Source organism: Coturnix japonica, chromosome 1, assembly GCF_001577835.2.
Source record: "Coturnix japonica isolate 7356 chromosome 1, Coturnix japonica 2.1, whole genome shotgun sequence".
NCBI classification, from domain to species: domain Eukaryota; kingdom Metazoa; phylum Chordata; class Aves; order Galliformes; family Phasianidae; genus Coturnix; species Coturnix japonica.
Window position 1 is genome coordinate 89071187 of NC_029516.1, and position 16592 is coordinate 89087778.

The window sequence follows — 16592 nt, forward strand, 5'->3', positions numbered from 1 at the left end:
TTTATGCATTGTTGCTTAGGTAGTAAGTCCAAAGATCTGATGCTAATTTTGCTACCTTATATTTTTGTTGTTCTGCAATGAATTCTGGGAAATTATGGATGGAGATCTTATGTATATGACATATATACCTCCATTCACCCATTTTGTACAAGAAAGTGTTGCTTAGATATATGGTGACACTTCCCACCTGAGTCGTGTTTTTTTGGAATAATTCTGTGTCATTACTACCTATATCTGTTGAGAAGCCTATGCTTTCATTTGCTTAAAAGAACTTTTAAAAATTTCTGTAGCTAGTGATATTAATAGTATTCATTCCCTTAAGTTTTGCAACATTTCTTGATTTAATCCATAGCCTTTGTGTGCAGTTCCGTACCAAAACTATCTCATTGTATTTACCATTTGGTAAAAACACTTTATTTTTGCAAAACCTTCTTCACTTCTGGTATTCCTCTTAAAATTAAAATATTTGTGAGGTGTGATAGGATTAGGAAATGCTAAATGAAATTGTCCGTTAGTCAAAGTGTGCGTGTTGACAGCATGTCTTTCCATGGCCCTGAGAGGGGCGTAAGCAGTGTGTCAGTTTTATATATTACGGGCATAATTTCTAATTTTTTTGTAGGTTTGCTGTTGTTCAGGAAACACTTCACATAGAACAGATATTTCAAAATCTTTCTCTCTCATTCATTTTAGCAAACAAACAAACAAAAAAAAAATTACAAAAGAAAAAGGAAACTGAAGAAGTTAATTGTACCAGAACAGAATCCAGTGAAGGTAATACAGTGATCTTAAATAATTTTGCTGCTATAAATTAAAGTTCATGACAGTAACATAATGCAGATTAGCTTTAATAGAATTTCCTTCCTTAAGTCATCCTACAAATACCATTTCATAGATACGTATAAAACGTTTGCTGTGTTTACTTTCTGTTGGAATTATTGCAGCTTGGTTAGCCCTTATTGTTTCCACAAAGCTTTACAATAGATTGAAAGATATAAATACAAGTTATTCTCTTGTTATGCCTTGTAAATATGTTACATGGATACATGTACTGCTATTTTTATATTACTAGTATGTTTATTGAACAAATATATTTGTTAGTAAATGAGTATACTATATCAAGCCCTTATGAAATGTGGAATGCCTCTTCTATATACAAATTTAAAAAAAGAGAAATATAGAAGCCATTTTATAGCACTTACTAGAATCATTCAGTAAGTTAAATATGCAGTCTACATACTTATTTCTGATACAAGGATAAATATTTTACTTTGAGGTTTGCCTTACTCTTTCTCTCAAGTGTAAGCAGAAAATAATTACAAAAGTGTCTTTCCTTTTAAATGCTGAACCATTGTGTACGATGTGAAAGCAGGTTTAAAACACACTGCTCTAGAATAAAAAGTTGATACTATTTTTAAAATGCAGAGGAGTATTCTGGAAAATGTAGTGTTTTAATCTACTAAATTACAAAATAAAAGGGCAATTTAGTAATGTTCAGCTGTCATTACTGAACCAGAAATCCATGTTACAGTTTGCAAGAAAATGAAGCATTGGCCTGATTCAAAACTTTTTTACTGGCAGCACTCATTCTCTTAAAAGGAGTTTTACCCTACAAACGATGACAGAATTAGGCCTTCAGTGAAAATCAGTGGAAGTCAGACATTAAAAACTTATTCAGATACAGATTTCAGTAAGCTTCTAAAATCAGAAGCCACTGTTCTATAGTACCTGTTTTTAAATTTATACCAGCTTCTTACAACTGCTGTGTCAGATATTATACTTTAAGATACAGTGCTTACAAATGCTTTCCTTTAAAATATATAAGTTATAATACCACACCTGTGTTTCACCTTTTTACATTACTGATCATTACTGATCTTTTTTCAGTAGGATGTCCTACATTTAGGGACTGATAATTCATATTTCACTGCATACTGGTCACAAGAAGAAAGCATTTGTTATAGGAGTTAACCCTGAAGTTTTGCAATATTGCTTTTCTACTTTTACTGTGATCTTATTATTAGAGAATAGCATTGATGGGAGGATTAGTGAATGAAATATACAAACTAAATTCTTTGCTTTGATTAATAGGCACTGTTTAATCAACAAGTTATAGTCAATCAGTACTTAGATACCCTGTAAAATGAAGAAATAGCTAAGCAGTCTTTTTAATGTTGTTTGTGAGCTGCAATCCAGTGTGCCTCATTGCATTTCAGATTTAGTGGGGTGATGTTTATTTTAACTTGCAGTATGAAATGTGGGCTCAGACACAGAATACAAACTTTTATTGTTCACTATTGTGCCACATACAGTTTTGGATTCTGGTCTTGCAGGCTGTGTGCTGTAGTATGATTTGTTTCCAGTTGTTGGGATTTGAGAGTTCATGGGCAACACAAAGTGTGCTCAATAGGATATTAATTCCAGCTGAAGTCAGAAGAGTGATGCATCTACCATTTATGCAGTTTTAAGTAGCCTTATTTATGATTGTAATATTTTTACTCTCAAATACTTGTCCTTACAGTTGCTTTGCATGTTTGTTTGTTTGTTTAAAGTCTTCTGTGTCTAACTTAAAAAGGAAAATGCTAATCAGTGATGCCAACTGGCATAAACCCGTAGATCCGATCTTGTGTTGAAACGCACTGCACAAGCTCGCTTCTATGGGTCTGTGTCAGTGTGGTGATCTGGCAAAAGTTTATAAGTTTATGTAGCATGCATTTCAGTGGAATTTGACAACAGACCCAAGTGAGCATTTCAAAAAAAAACTATATATTGTTTTTGGAATGCTTCCCTTGTCTATTGCCTCTTCTTCAAATTTAAATGACTTGTTCTGTCATCTGTAGCTTTAAGCACCTTTGGCTTAATATCTTATTAAAATTTAAAGAGAGATGTCAGGGAATTGTCACGTTTTCAGTGAGGAAGAGTAGGATGTGCCATTGCCTTTTTCATAAATACAACATTACAAGGGATTACGCTAGAAAAAAAAAAGACATTTCAATTTCCATTTGAATTTTATTGTAAAATAAGACCAAATGGTCTTTTCTTTCCACAAATGTAGTTGCATCACTCCTATCAAATAGGTATGTATAAATACATACATACAAACATACATCATACATACATTATATATTTATACACATATAGATACAATAGAAAATAATCTCCACCTGGTTGAAAAATCTGTCTAAGAGTATGCCTTGTCATCTGAAAAAAATGGGGAATCACTGCAGACTATTTCAACAGCTGAAAGCCTACCCCCATGGGAAATATATAGGTCTGTGGCTGCTGTCACATTTCAAAGAAAGGCTGAAGAAGTGAAGAAGACTTTATGGTCACCGTCGGAAGCTGTGTGCATCCGGGTTGAGGTAGTAGGTTGTATGGTTTAGAATTACACCCTGGGAGTTAACTGTACAACCTTCTAGCTTTCCTTGGAGCACACTTGAGCCATCGAGGAATTCATCATCACTTTAATCTGATCAGGGAAAGTATGCAAAAAGGTATTGTGTCATGGCTGTACAAAATAATCACTCTGAGGCTTTACTGATGTTGAAATAGTCCTGATTACTTGATTATTTCATTTGCATCCTGTTATGAACAATTCTAACATGTTGTCTTAATGGACCGTGACTATTTACTGTAGACACTTAGGAAAGACTGATGATCATTTTAATTTCATTAACAGGAAAGCTTTAAAAGTTTATTTTGATTTCTAAATGCATAAATAATATAAAGTATTTAATGCTTTGTCCTTTCTCCATAGAAAGAGGTTATCTTGCAGCACTGATTGTTCAGATTTTTTTTTTGTTGTTTGTTTTTTGTGTTTGTTTTTTTTATTATTTTATTTATTTATTTATTTATTATGTTCAGATGCACATTATTTTTAAAGGGAAAAGTACAAATATTTATGTCCTTATAACACTTTCCAAAAATATTACATGCTTCTGCTTGGATAGCAAGGGGCAGTATCACAAGTTGGTCTTCATCTTCCTTGGTTTTATGGTTTGCTTTCTTTGTGCATACACAACTCAGTGTTACAAAGGCACTGCCACCCCGCCTATGTTTTCATATGCCTCTCAGCCTGATCTCATACTTGAATCTCAGCATCCATGCCTGACACAGTTTATCAGCTTTTCTGAGTCCTGACTCATGATGCTGCTGTTATTTCTGGCCCCTACTGAAATTCTAACACATCTCTGTTAGTTGGCAGGACTTTGAGAAGTCATGTGTCCTATGTGAGTTACTCTAAAGTGCTGGGTACCTCTTCAAGTCAGTACAATGTCTCTGCTCTACCTGGTTGTGACACATCATTTTTAAATACACGGGACCAGAATGCACTAGCAAAAGGGGTATTTTTTCCCAGTCAGAATAGAAGATGAAGGTGTGCTTATGGCATCCTGCTGTTGTATATGTTTTAAGTTGTACAGTCATGCATTCCTGTTTCGTGTTTTTTTCAGTCCTCCTTATCTTGGGGAAAAAAAAGAAGGGAAAAAAAAAAAAGAAACAAAAAACAACCCAAACCACTAGATATATACATCTCATAAGCAAGTACTTATCTAAGAAAGGATAGTGAGTCTTTTCACTGCTCTGTCATTCCTAAAAGCACCTATGAAATGAAAGCGACAAGGATGATGCTAGCTTATCAGCCATGATTCTTCATGTGAGGCCTTAAAGATGTGTTTAGTTCCAGTCAATGTGATAGAAGGTATTAGCACCACAAAGAGAGCATCTGGACCAGCCAGTGGCACTCACTCTGTGAAAAACTGATTCTGTCCTCTATAAAAAGGGAGACTCTTAATCATTTTTAATTACTAATGATAATAGCAATAATTTTGCCTATAAATGATTTAAGATTTTCTGATAAAAGGCAAAAGAGTTGAGCCATGGCCCTGCGGTGCTGTGGCTGTGGGAGCGCTGCTGACAAGGGATGCAGATCCCTGTGGGCCAAGGAGAGAGTGTAACATGGCTGTCCCTCACAGCACTGTGGGCTGTGATCCTACACCTCCCAACTTAACAGCAAACAGTTTTTTCTACAGGGCTTTTTGTAGCATGGCATTTGTTGCTTTACTTTTGTTGCATGCGACCAGAACAAAATTGTCAGCATTCATTTTCTTCTTGCAGCAGCAAGAAATTAAAGATTCTTGTTTTAAGTGGATTCGATGCTTGCTCATATTGTGGTTATTGTTCTCTTTTCAGTTCTGTCTGTTCTAAAAATCAGTTACTTACAGGTTCTACGTTTGACTTTTTCTACTCCACCGTAAGGCTTGCCTAACTGCTCCCCTAGATAACAAATAAAAGGAGGAGATGAAAATGGATTTAGTCTTTTTTAAATAGCAGTTATTTTCAGTGATTAATGTTTGTAATAGGAAATTGATAAAGAGGATCTGTGTGACAGTTTGAGAAATGTACAGTGGATTTTAAGCCTGTCTTATTGTGTAAGGGAAAGAAAGAGGATGTTGAGTGAATCAGAGCTACTCCAAGCTAATAGAAAATGCTTAATGGGGCAGCGACTAAACAGGGATATAGTGAGTAGACCTTCGTGAACCAAGGATGCTTAACAGGGGCCACTCACAATCTGAATAAAAGCTGTAATATCCTCAGTAGATTCAAAAAGACCCTGGTCACCAGCATATTTTCTTCCCCTTCTATTTTAAAAATATTCTTATATAGCGTACGTCCACTGTAATTGTAATTGCTGTTTTCCGCCAACAGAGCAACAGGTGTTTGATCTTTTTTTATTAATTCTTCAATTAGTTTCAAAATAAGAGAGGCTTTTTATTCTGAGCTGAACCAAATCGAAATGACTGATGCAGAAAATGTGGGACTGTTTCATCTATCCTTCAAATGCACGATAGATTTGTAATTCTATCAGGCATGGTTACAGGTTGCTATGCAAATTCTCATAGAAGCATCACTAGCTTTAAACAATACACATTTTAAAAATTTATCTGTTTTTTAATATATATATATTTTTTTGGGGGGGGGCTGGAGGGGTGGGGTGGGTGTAGGGTTGATGTTCTTTTTTTTGGTTTTTTTTTTTTTTTTTTTTACTTTGTAATGTGCAATAGATTGTTTTGGTAAGAGTTATCAAGTTACAAGCAAAAAATGAATGGACTGTGAGGTAATTCTAAAGTGGATTAAGGTGGAGAATGGAAAACAAAGGGTAAAAAAGTCTATTAAGAACAGCTGGATGGAGTTAGGTCTTCTGTGATTTTATTTTAAAGCCATAAAACATCTTGTCTGTTTTAGACAAAGTCTGGCATTTTTTACTTTTAATGCAGTGTTTCAGTACTAGTCAGTTTTGTAGCTTTCAGCATTATATTGCTATATTGCTTCTGTAGCAAATAAGTGTGCTCTGTAACATGGGTAAACGTGAATGTGCTCCAAATCTAGGGCCATTCTAGCAGTGTTTGCTCCTGTGAGTAAGACATAACATTGTCATCCCCACATGTAGAAGAAATACCCACTAGGAAATCTGAGGTCAAATCCTGAGATCCAAGCACAACTACTGTTAATTTCTTTGGGAGACACAGGTGTTCAGCGCTGCATAAGTTTGGTCCTACAGATCAACATCCTTGATTACCGCAGATGCACTGACCAACCTAACAGCCTTTTGTGGCCACAATTTCCGTGGTAGAGATTAAGTGTGATTCGAGGCCTTAACCCTGGTTCCAAACACAGAAACTTGCAGCCTGGTAAAAACTCACTTTAATGCCAGATCCTGTTTGTCTGAAGAGCTAACTCGCTCTGGAGACATGGGGAGAGTTTGGATTTCCGTCTGCAGCCCAGAATACCTATATCCAAAGGCATTTCCAAAGATAACATTATTAAGAGACATTTCTGAGTTAATAACTGTGGACTGGATGCATTTACAAAGTTTGGGCATTTTCAATCCAGCTTTTTTGTGCCCTTCAGGGGAATAAGGCTGCTATCAATCCAGATGACCAGGGAAGGTAAATCAAGTTTTTAGGAATTCAGCATTGTTGAAACAGTGCAGAACAGCCAAACACATGTAAGTGATATGGGTCGATATAGTCAATATGGTGTATTTTAATCCATTATAAATAATCCAAGAGATTTAAGTGATGAAAACAAAAAGTCACTCTAAGTTTTTTGTTGTTGTTGTTTGTTTTTATTTTTATTTTCCTGCATCTGATGCTCTTTCTGTATTTGTCATTCCACTTAAACAGAAGAAAATGATGAGTTTCTCTTGGTCTTGTGCTTCATCTAACTTCCTCATCTTCAGATAGGTTGGAGTTCTTTGTATATTTTAGGAAATAATGTGGTAAAATAATGTGGTAAAATAATGTGGTAAAACTGAGAAAATGTTTTCATTGTAAATCTGTCCTTTAAAAATGACCAGCAGCCCTCAGCAACCTCTAAAACTTGTTCACTGAAACTCTTCAACAAGAAACCTGTGATAGGTGGCTTAACTGATAAAGTTGGAGTTGAACTGTACTTAAATTTTTTAGAATTTTTTGGATGTGACTTCATATGACATTTGTTTATCTGTTAAGAGCAGCTTCTGGCATTTTTAATAAAACTAAAATTAAATACGTCTGGTAGGCCCCATTGCAATGTGAATATCACTTTTATAGCATAGTTAAATACAAGAATGAAAAACTAATGCTTTTGCATTACGTAGTACAGAAGAATTAAATTATTCCAGCTTTGTCTTTTCTCACATAATAAAAATGTTTACATCTGAGTGATCTTTTGGTAGAGTAAATTCTGTAAAAGGCTTCTGGATATTTCAGCTGTATTTTATTGCAAATGACATAATTTATATGGAAATTTCAGGCAAATTTTAACTCTATTTTGCTCCCTCCACCTCTTCTTTCCTTCTAATTCTGGAAGCAGTAAGAGCAAGGCTTGCACTGATTAAATCATTCCAGGAGTACTTACTAAACCTAAAGAAAACCTCCAAATATGATGCCTCTCTTTTCTAACATGACATACTCTTTGGTCTGGAATTTTGTTTGGACTGAACTGTATCCGGTCTCTTATTTTCTTGCAAATGTGATGGACATTTTACTTTACAGAAAAAGTAGCTATGGAATCCAGTGCTCACATCTACCTTTGCTGCACCTCCCTGTAAATAGAGAAAGCTTGCTCCTAAACACTGCAGTAATTTAAGGTTTTCTGACTGACATCCTTGACTGTCTTGCATAAGAATGGTATTGATACGCTCCAACCATTGCACTAAGACCATCATCAAAAGGAAATAGATACAGCATAGCAAAGTAAACTTTCTTGTAAGAGTCTGAACAGCCTTTGTGTACTGCCTACTTCTGTGGTTGAGTAGAACATGAGTATGTTTTACTTTTTTGTATGCAGTTAGCATACTACATTTATCGCCATCATATGAGTGTTTTGAGTCCCTTCAACTAATCTGCGTGGTTGAGAGTAATTTATCTGCTTTTATCCATGGTTTATCTGGGAAATTCAGGTCCCTTCATTGTTCTTGTTCTGTCTTCATATGCTTCTGGTTCATACACATTCTTCCTCTGGTTCTTTTTTCATTCTTCATTTCCTGCCACCATGATGGCAATGAAAAAAAATGTATAGCACTGAAGGTAGACTGGAAACCCCAGAGAAGAGAGTCTGGATTATAAATTTACTAGACAGGAAATCTTATTCAAAACAAACAGTCCATGAGTCCTCTCTGATAGTGCCACTCCAACTCTGTAAAGAAAGTAAACTATTTAGTAATACAATTTTTGTAGGTTTAGCATGACACCATGCGTTTGGCTTTGCTGAAGCTCTGCATGAATTAAGTCTGGGTTTGGAATTAGAGTCCATGGTAGCCTGTGACCAAGGCACAAAGGAAAGACTTACAACTTGAGTGTGCCTCTGCTATTTATGTGTCTAGGGTTGATGATCCATGATTACTGTTCTAAATCACAGCTTGTCCCACAAGTCTTCCATTTTTCGAAGGTGTTCAATCTCCTGCCTCACCACCTCTTTAGAAAGCCTAAATAGACAGAATGGACGCAGTTGAAAGGAAATTATTCTGCAAGTTTTTTCAACCCTTACATTCACTTGTGTTACTTGAGAATTTTATGTGAAAGAGGATGTCATGGAAGTTTTCGTTAAAGCATGATTTATACTATGTTGAACTAAATTTTGCTCAAAAGTGCCCCTATTCACTTCTTGTGCAAAAGAACGCCAAAGGCAGTTTTGACGATGCTGCACCAAGGTCACCATTCAGAGAGGCAAGTCTGTTTTAAGCTGCAGCTGTCTCTCCAAACCGTTGTTTTTGAGGGTTGCTGCTGAAGATGTAGCTTTGTGAGGACATCTTTGTGAACTTGGGTGCAGGGAACCAGTGAACCAATGCAGATGTTCAGCTCTACACTTAGTAATATGTTCTGCTCTTTTGGGCAAATAGTAATAATTTTGACCTCCGTTCAGACTAGATTTATCCAGTAGTGCATATCTGACCATATCTCTTTCCAATCTCTTCATCCCTACTGCCCAAATATTCTTTTCCAGGTTGTGTACGGTAAAGAATTAATCTCAGACCACCTAAATTCATGTATTGCCTTTCTGTCTCTTAGCTGTATTTATAGGGAGGCAGTGTCTGAAAACTCTGAGTAGTAATCAGAATATAGATTATTTCCCACATAAACCTGGAGACCAAACTGCCTACCCAAGTCCATATGAAGTAACACAGCTGGCAGTCTCAGTACAGCCACAGTGAGGTTTTATTAAAAATTTATTTTTGTCTTTAGGTAGCATTTATTCATTATGTTTCTTGTGAAGTACGTGATTCCTGTGGCGATAAAGGGTTCTTTGAGAAGCATTATTATACTGTAAAAAGGGTATTGTCCTACTGATTTTTTCAGCTTCTGCTACCAGAAGAATGTATGGGTATCTCTTTTATTATTTCCATTTTGAAGTAACAGTGTACCAATGGTCCCTAATGTAAATTTTAGTGATAAGTCCAGGAACTGATCTCATACTTGATGTAACATTTTGACAAGTTACTATGTTTATCCCAAAATGACTTGGGCACTTAGAAGCCTGAAGCCTGTTGGTTTACAGCATGTGTTTAACTACTAAAACAGAAACCTCTGATCCAGATGCATCTTAATAGCTTTTTGACCATAAGCTTCTTAATGAGCAGCCCAACTGCAGGTTGTTAAATATGTAAACTTCTTGGTGCTGCACCTATGTCATGCTTCTGATTATGAGGCTCTTGTCAAAACTTGCAGTCTCCATACATTCTTAGTCTCATTTATGAGAAAATAGTGTCTTAATTTCTTCCTTGTTGCCATTATAAAAGTAGATTATATGAGCAACATAGTTAGAGACCACGTTTGATTGGAAAAATTAGTGTTTTGTAAAATTAAGCAAAGTTAAAGCAATTTAAAGTGTCATGCTGCATTTGGATTGAGGCCAACAATGCAAACAGAAAGGAATTTGAACACCTGATGCACCCATGAAGGTGCAGGCAGCTCCTTCCCTTCTGTTTCCCCTTCTGTAAGGAGCTCCTGATGTGTTTCTGTAAGGTGTGGGCAGCCTGCTGCTGGTGAGATAGGAGTGGAGAGTGGCTCCCAGACAGGTGGGGTTTTTGGCTTTGGGAGTAAACATGTGGTCTGTCTGATGAATGCATTATTTATTAGCTGTGAGAGCTACTGGATATACCAAAGTGGCTCAGAACGGTGATTCAGGGCTTCTGTGTAGTGCTGCGTGGCTCCTTGGCTAGTCCTGAGCCCCTCCACTGGGAGCCCATGCAAAATCGGGACCTGGAGGATAGTTGTATGACTTCTCAGGTTCTCATAACGGGGAAATGGCTGTTTGTTACCATGTAGCTTGATTTGATTCTAATTTAATGGCAATCCTTATTACAACATGATTTGCAAGGCTGATTTTCATTTCTATTGATTGGGCCTTTATTTATTTGGACTTGTGCTCAGTTGCTTCATCAGAGATTTATTGCAAATCTCTAAAAATGACTTTCTAAGGATTTTTTTTATTATTATTTTTTTTAACAGAACTTGAACTCAGGTGTTTCAACAATGATTCAATGAGATTCTGTGTGAAAACAAAGAAAGGAAATAGCTGAACTTCACTATTTAAATAATGGATTAGCAACATTTTCCTTTTTTTTTTTTTTTTGAAATTTTTTTCCCCAGAATCTTATTTTCAATATCTGTTCAAAGCAAATTAAATCTCATTTATAGAATAGTGTAAAATGGACTTTGAAAGGAGTCTAAAAGATCAGTTTTGACAGCCTTCAGTTGTTGACAGTTCAGCAATAAATAACTATAAATAAATAAATATCACCTTTAGAAATTTTCTGTGATTTTATTAATTAGTAAGAGGAATTTACCAAACACAGGACTTGTATTAAAAAGCTGCATACCACAGTGTCCTGGTTGCTTTGAAATTGTATGTTTTATTCAAAGTAGAGACAATAAAATTGTTTGGTTTTGTAATGCATTGGTTATTTTTTATAAATAGGATTTCTTTTTATATCTTTTTCAATGTCTGTTTATACATCTTAGAAATATATGGTCCAAACCAGAAGGCGATAATGAGTAATTAATGGTGATTTTTCATTACCTTTTCCAAATACAATCCTTTCACTCCTGAGTCCATCATTGAAGAAAGTAGCAAGAAGTATGTGGTGTGTCAGTCTTTGAGTAAAGGAGTACAGAGGATACATTATTATATTATATTATATTATATTATATTATATTATATTATATTATATTATATTATATTATATTATATTATATTATATTATATTATATTATATNTATATTATATTATATTATATTATATTATATTATATTATATTATATTATATTATATTATATTATATTATATTATATTATATTATATTATATTATTTATTATATTAATATTATATATTATATATTATATTATTGTAATATTATATATTAATTATTATATGACAAGAAGCTATAAGAGGAGGAAGATAATTAAAGAGGTATGCAGTAGAGAATATAAGGAATGGAAGGGTAGTGATTGTGTTTGTCCTCAGGGAAGGATCTCTGAGCAGGTAAGAGAAATTCAGGAAGATGGAAGAAAGAATGGGAACTGAAAGGTGGAAAAAGGACATGAGGTTGTTGCAACTTCACATTGTTTTATTTCATCCATCTTTATACATTTTTTGCAACTAATATATTTTCTATATTTAACCATGGGAGTTAAATATAACTGTTTAGATGGGCAAAACTCCATATTTATTAATAAAGAAAAGGCTCATGGGAATAAGTTTTCTGCATTGCCTATTCAATTTCCTTTTTTTTTTTTTTTTTTTATATTAAATAAACAAAAATCCCACTGTAAGTCTAAGTTAGGGGGGTATTAAGTCTGAAGAGTAGTAATTGAGGGTAGCATGGATACCAGACATATTGAAACTATCTCAAAATTATCCCACATTCTCAAGTATTAGGAACCCACAAATTTCAAAGCTAGTGATAAAATTAAAACCAGTGTGACAGCACTCAGATAACCAAACTCTTCTTAATCTTGACACATTAAGATGATGTATCTAATGATGTTGATTAATTCAGTCTCGTCTAAGATAACAAACATTTAATGATTATAATACAGCTGTATTTTTGCTGCATGGTGTCATCTTAGGGGAGGATTTAACTCATGTGGGTGCCTTCCTTTGCTTCTACTCTATTTATTTGTTTATATAAATGAGAAATATAAAACACTCCAAAGCTTGATTCAAAAAGACAAAGATAACCCCAGCTTTTATATGAGCTGTAATTAATCCTCAGCCTGTTACCACAGAACTTAATTTAGGGAAATTCCTAGTTAGAATCAAGAATGCTAAACATTTGTGTGAATAAGAACAGTATGTGCAGTGGCGCTAGAAGTAGCAATATTTCTGATTCAAACCACGCACTGAAGAGTTGTTGAGGTTACAGAACTTCTTTCCTTTTAAAACTAAGTACTTTATGAGAGAATGAAGTTACTGGCTGCTGATCACTTCCAGACATGGAATTGTGGTCTATCAGCCCATTCCAGAGTGCAATAGCAGTTCCATATGATGCATATTAACAGAGTATCTCATTAATTCCCTAAATATCACTAAACTGATCAAGTCATTACAAATTTCCATCATCCTAATGAAAATTCATCTGCTTCAGATTTTTCAGCTCTATGAAAGTATCTGAAGTTTATGGAATGTATTAAAACAGCAGCATCTATGTTCAGAGATACTGAGATCTCAACTTAGCTATCTTTGTTTCTGAACTCTTTGTATTCACAAGCATCCAAACAGTGTTTGAAGATTTCCATCAAGATTCTTATTTTGAGTAGAATGTGGGCACCTCTCTTCTATACATGAAAGCTACTTTTGCAATCCCATTAAAAAACAAACAAAGAAATAAAAAGCACAACAGAAAATATTTATAATACAAGCTGTCAAATGTTATTAGATATTGCTACATGTATTGCCAAAATTAGTTTTAGGGGTATAATGCAGTTTACATGATAAGTTAAATGGCTAAAGAGCAAAACAGGCTTTTACTGTGGTCATAAAACATTTATTTATTTGCCTTGATCTTGTAAGGTATCCTCAAAGCTTTAGTTTTATACAACGCTTTGTAACACATAGTGAAGTGATATGATATTTGGCTGGGCATTCCCAGAAATCCTTAAATCTTTTAGCATCTTCTGAATAATGTAACCCAGTAAGTATAAATACGAATGTTCATTTGAAACTGCACAACAGCATTGGAGTCTTAATCAAGAAAAAAATCATAAGGGAAAGGTGAATAATTATAATGTTAAAGCAAATTTTAAATCTCTTTCAAAATGTTTGCAGGTGAACTATCTAGACTATTGTCTTTCTGTTAACCATATTATTTGTCAGATAAAGTCCATTATCTAAATATAACCCAGCTTCATATACAGAAATTCAATAGCATCCACTTTAAAATATTGCTATAATCAGAATCTGGAAGAAAAGTAAAGCAATAAACTTCCAGAACTGCAATTCACAGCACTGTGAAAAATTCACTGGACACTTACAAGTAAGTCTGTTGTGCCTTTAAACAAGATACATTCATGTATAAGGCTTTTCAATGCATACATCAAGAAGTAGAGAATAGGTGGAAAAATACAAAAATGCATATACTTTCAAACTTCTGTAATCTTCCTTACACTAAAGCCTTTGAATGGAAAGTTATCTTCAGGAAAGCATTCTGATTTATTAGTTTGAAAGCAAAAGTCCTTGTGTCTTTCCCCTTTTAAATAACCTTGCTCTAAATTAAAGCACCATCTCACAGTTGGAAGGCCATCTATTACATTAGAATGTGTGTTTTATCAATATGATGTTTTCATATTGCATTTTGCAATATATAATCAATAGACGTAGCTTGCCTCTTCCTGAAATTAATCCATATCATATATTTAATAATAGCGTACAGTTAATGATACGATTTAATTGTCATAAATATTAAAAGCTATATGTGCATATATCAAGACTTCTGTAATAAAGATGCTTTAAATAAACAGCACTGATTGAAATTCAAGTACTGATACTCAGTTGATCCTGAGAGTACTGTTGACTGTGCAAACAACACAAAAATTGGTTTTGTTGGTCCTCACTGTCTAAGATGACAGCACTATGGCATATGAGCAAGGAAGGTGAGCCAGTGACAGAAAAGTTCAAACTTTTTTCTTTAAGTAATCTGCAACATTGACTTCTTTTTAAAGAAGGTGAAGAGATGAATATGTCCATGACGTGTAACCTCATACATTCTTTCTCTTCACCTTCCCCCTGTTCAATGGCAAAGAACACAACAGCTGCCAGACATGGCTCTAAAAGCCCTAAATCTGTCTGGAGAAGAGCTCCCTTGCCACAGGGAGTGAGGAAATGGCCATTAGACTGTATTCCAGACAGAGTGGGCACTCAGAGCAGGCCAGGACACAGCTGGAGGAACCCAGTGGCAGCATCACAAAGTGCCAGGCACTACTGAAGTTTATGAGAAATCCTCACAAAGACCTAGGCAGACTCAAAGAGATGACTGCATTATGTGAAGTGAAGAAGAATAGTCCAGGTTAATGAGGGCTCAAAATTGGCTTACATTCATTTTACTCCCACTTTCCATAAGCTGTGAATTGATTGTTCTGCACCTTAGAAATAATAAATTTAGTCTCATGTGAACAGTGTTCTCTTAACTCTTGAAAGTATGCGGCAGAAATTGAGTTACTCTCAAATTGCACTTCTCAGATATGAAATTCAAGAATCCCACAATGGTGGGTATAAAGTTTAGCACGTAAGTGGGAAGGGATCATCTGGGACATTTATGAGCCATGAATACAGAAAAGATAAGTTCAGAAGAGTTGCAATCAAAAATTGCCTAGGCCTGTGGATTTTGATTCTCCTTGGAGGGGCTCAGTTACTTTTCTTGTGTGTTAATACTAATGTAATTAAAAGGTCTAATTCTCTATATTCTGAGAGGAATAGTATTGCTAATTTCTTGCATTAAGCAAAATTAATGTTGGAAGAATATGATAAAGAATGTGAGTATTTCTTATTCAGATGTTGTCATGCTATATTTTTTTGTACTGAAGAACAGAATAGCAGCTAATACTGTGACTAGTTTTTGGAATTCTGTTTCAGATTCATCCTGTGAAATGTCCTTCTAGGACACTGAAAGAGATAGAGAGAGACTAGGAATTAGAAGAAGATATATTTTTACATAGATGGTAAAATACTAATGTAAATACTGTAATTACCAATCTATTTCTGAAAAATGAAATGAATTCCTCAATATTCTACTAGTTTGTTGTTGCTGTTGTTTTGCAAAAGAATTAAAAAGCCAATAGAATTTTTTGGTCTTCTACCGTTTATTTCAGAAACAGCTCTTAATGAAGCTAAGTAGTCACTGGGTGGTAGGAAAATCCTTGTCATGAGGTAAAAATGGCTAGATAGCAAAACCTAAAGTAGAAATATACAGTTAGTTTCCTCTATATCAAAACCAGCACAGTGGTATGCTCCATTATTCCGTGATTGGAGAGCTGCTACCCAGTAAATGTACTGATGAGTTGGAAAGAAAGTTAGGCAGGAAGATGGTAACATCTCCAAATGGCATGATGTACTTACTATATTGCACAAAGTCCTACACACATTATAAGGGAAACTCCAAAACTCTCTGCATCTGTGGATGTATTCAAGGTCAGGCTGGATGTGGTTGTGGGCAGCCTAGTGTAGTGGCTGGCATCCCTGCCCACAGTGGGGGGGTTGAAACTGGATGGTCTTTAAGATCCTTTTCAACCCAGACCATCTATGATTCTATGAAAAATGAACCCGCAGAACTATGGAAGTGGATGGCATAATTTCAAATGAAATTCAGTAGTGATGCAGGAAAGCTAGCAAACACTGAAAGAGGTCATTTGAACTATTTATGAACTATGTTATGTTCTAAACAAATTAAAAATATCAGGGCAGAAGATCAAGTCATTGTAGAAAATTTGATAAAGTCTATGATCTTGGTTAAGATTACAGCAGCCTTCCCTTCCCTTCCCTCCCCCCCCCTCCCCCCCTTAAAAATCATCCAAACAAAACAAAATTCATACAAAGAATTAACTACAACAAGGTCTTA

At 34.9% G+C, this 16592-nt stretch overlaps 1 long non-coding RNA gene across 23 annotated transcripts in view; it reads left to right on the forward strand.

Moving 5' to 3' along the window:
• LOC107322457 overlaps positions 1-16592 on the forward strand; it is a 396746-nt gene that overhangs the window by 265962 nt on the left and 114192 nt on the right. For 21 of the 23 annotated variants that reach the window (XR_004309350.1, XR_004309367.1, XR_004309355.1 and 18 more), the window contains one exon: positions 691-771. The exons of the other annotated variants lie outside the window; for them this stretch is intronic. This is a non-coding gene — a long non-coding RNA (uncharacterized LOC107322457). The remainder of the gene's footprint in view (positions 1-690; positions 772-16592) is intronic. 23 annotated transcript variants of the gene reach the window in all.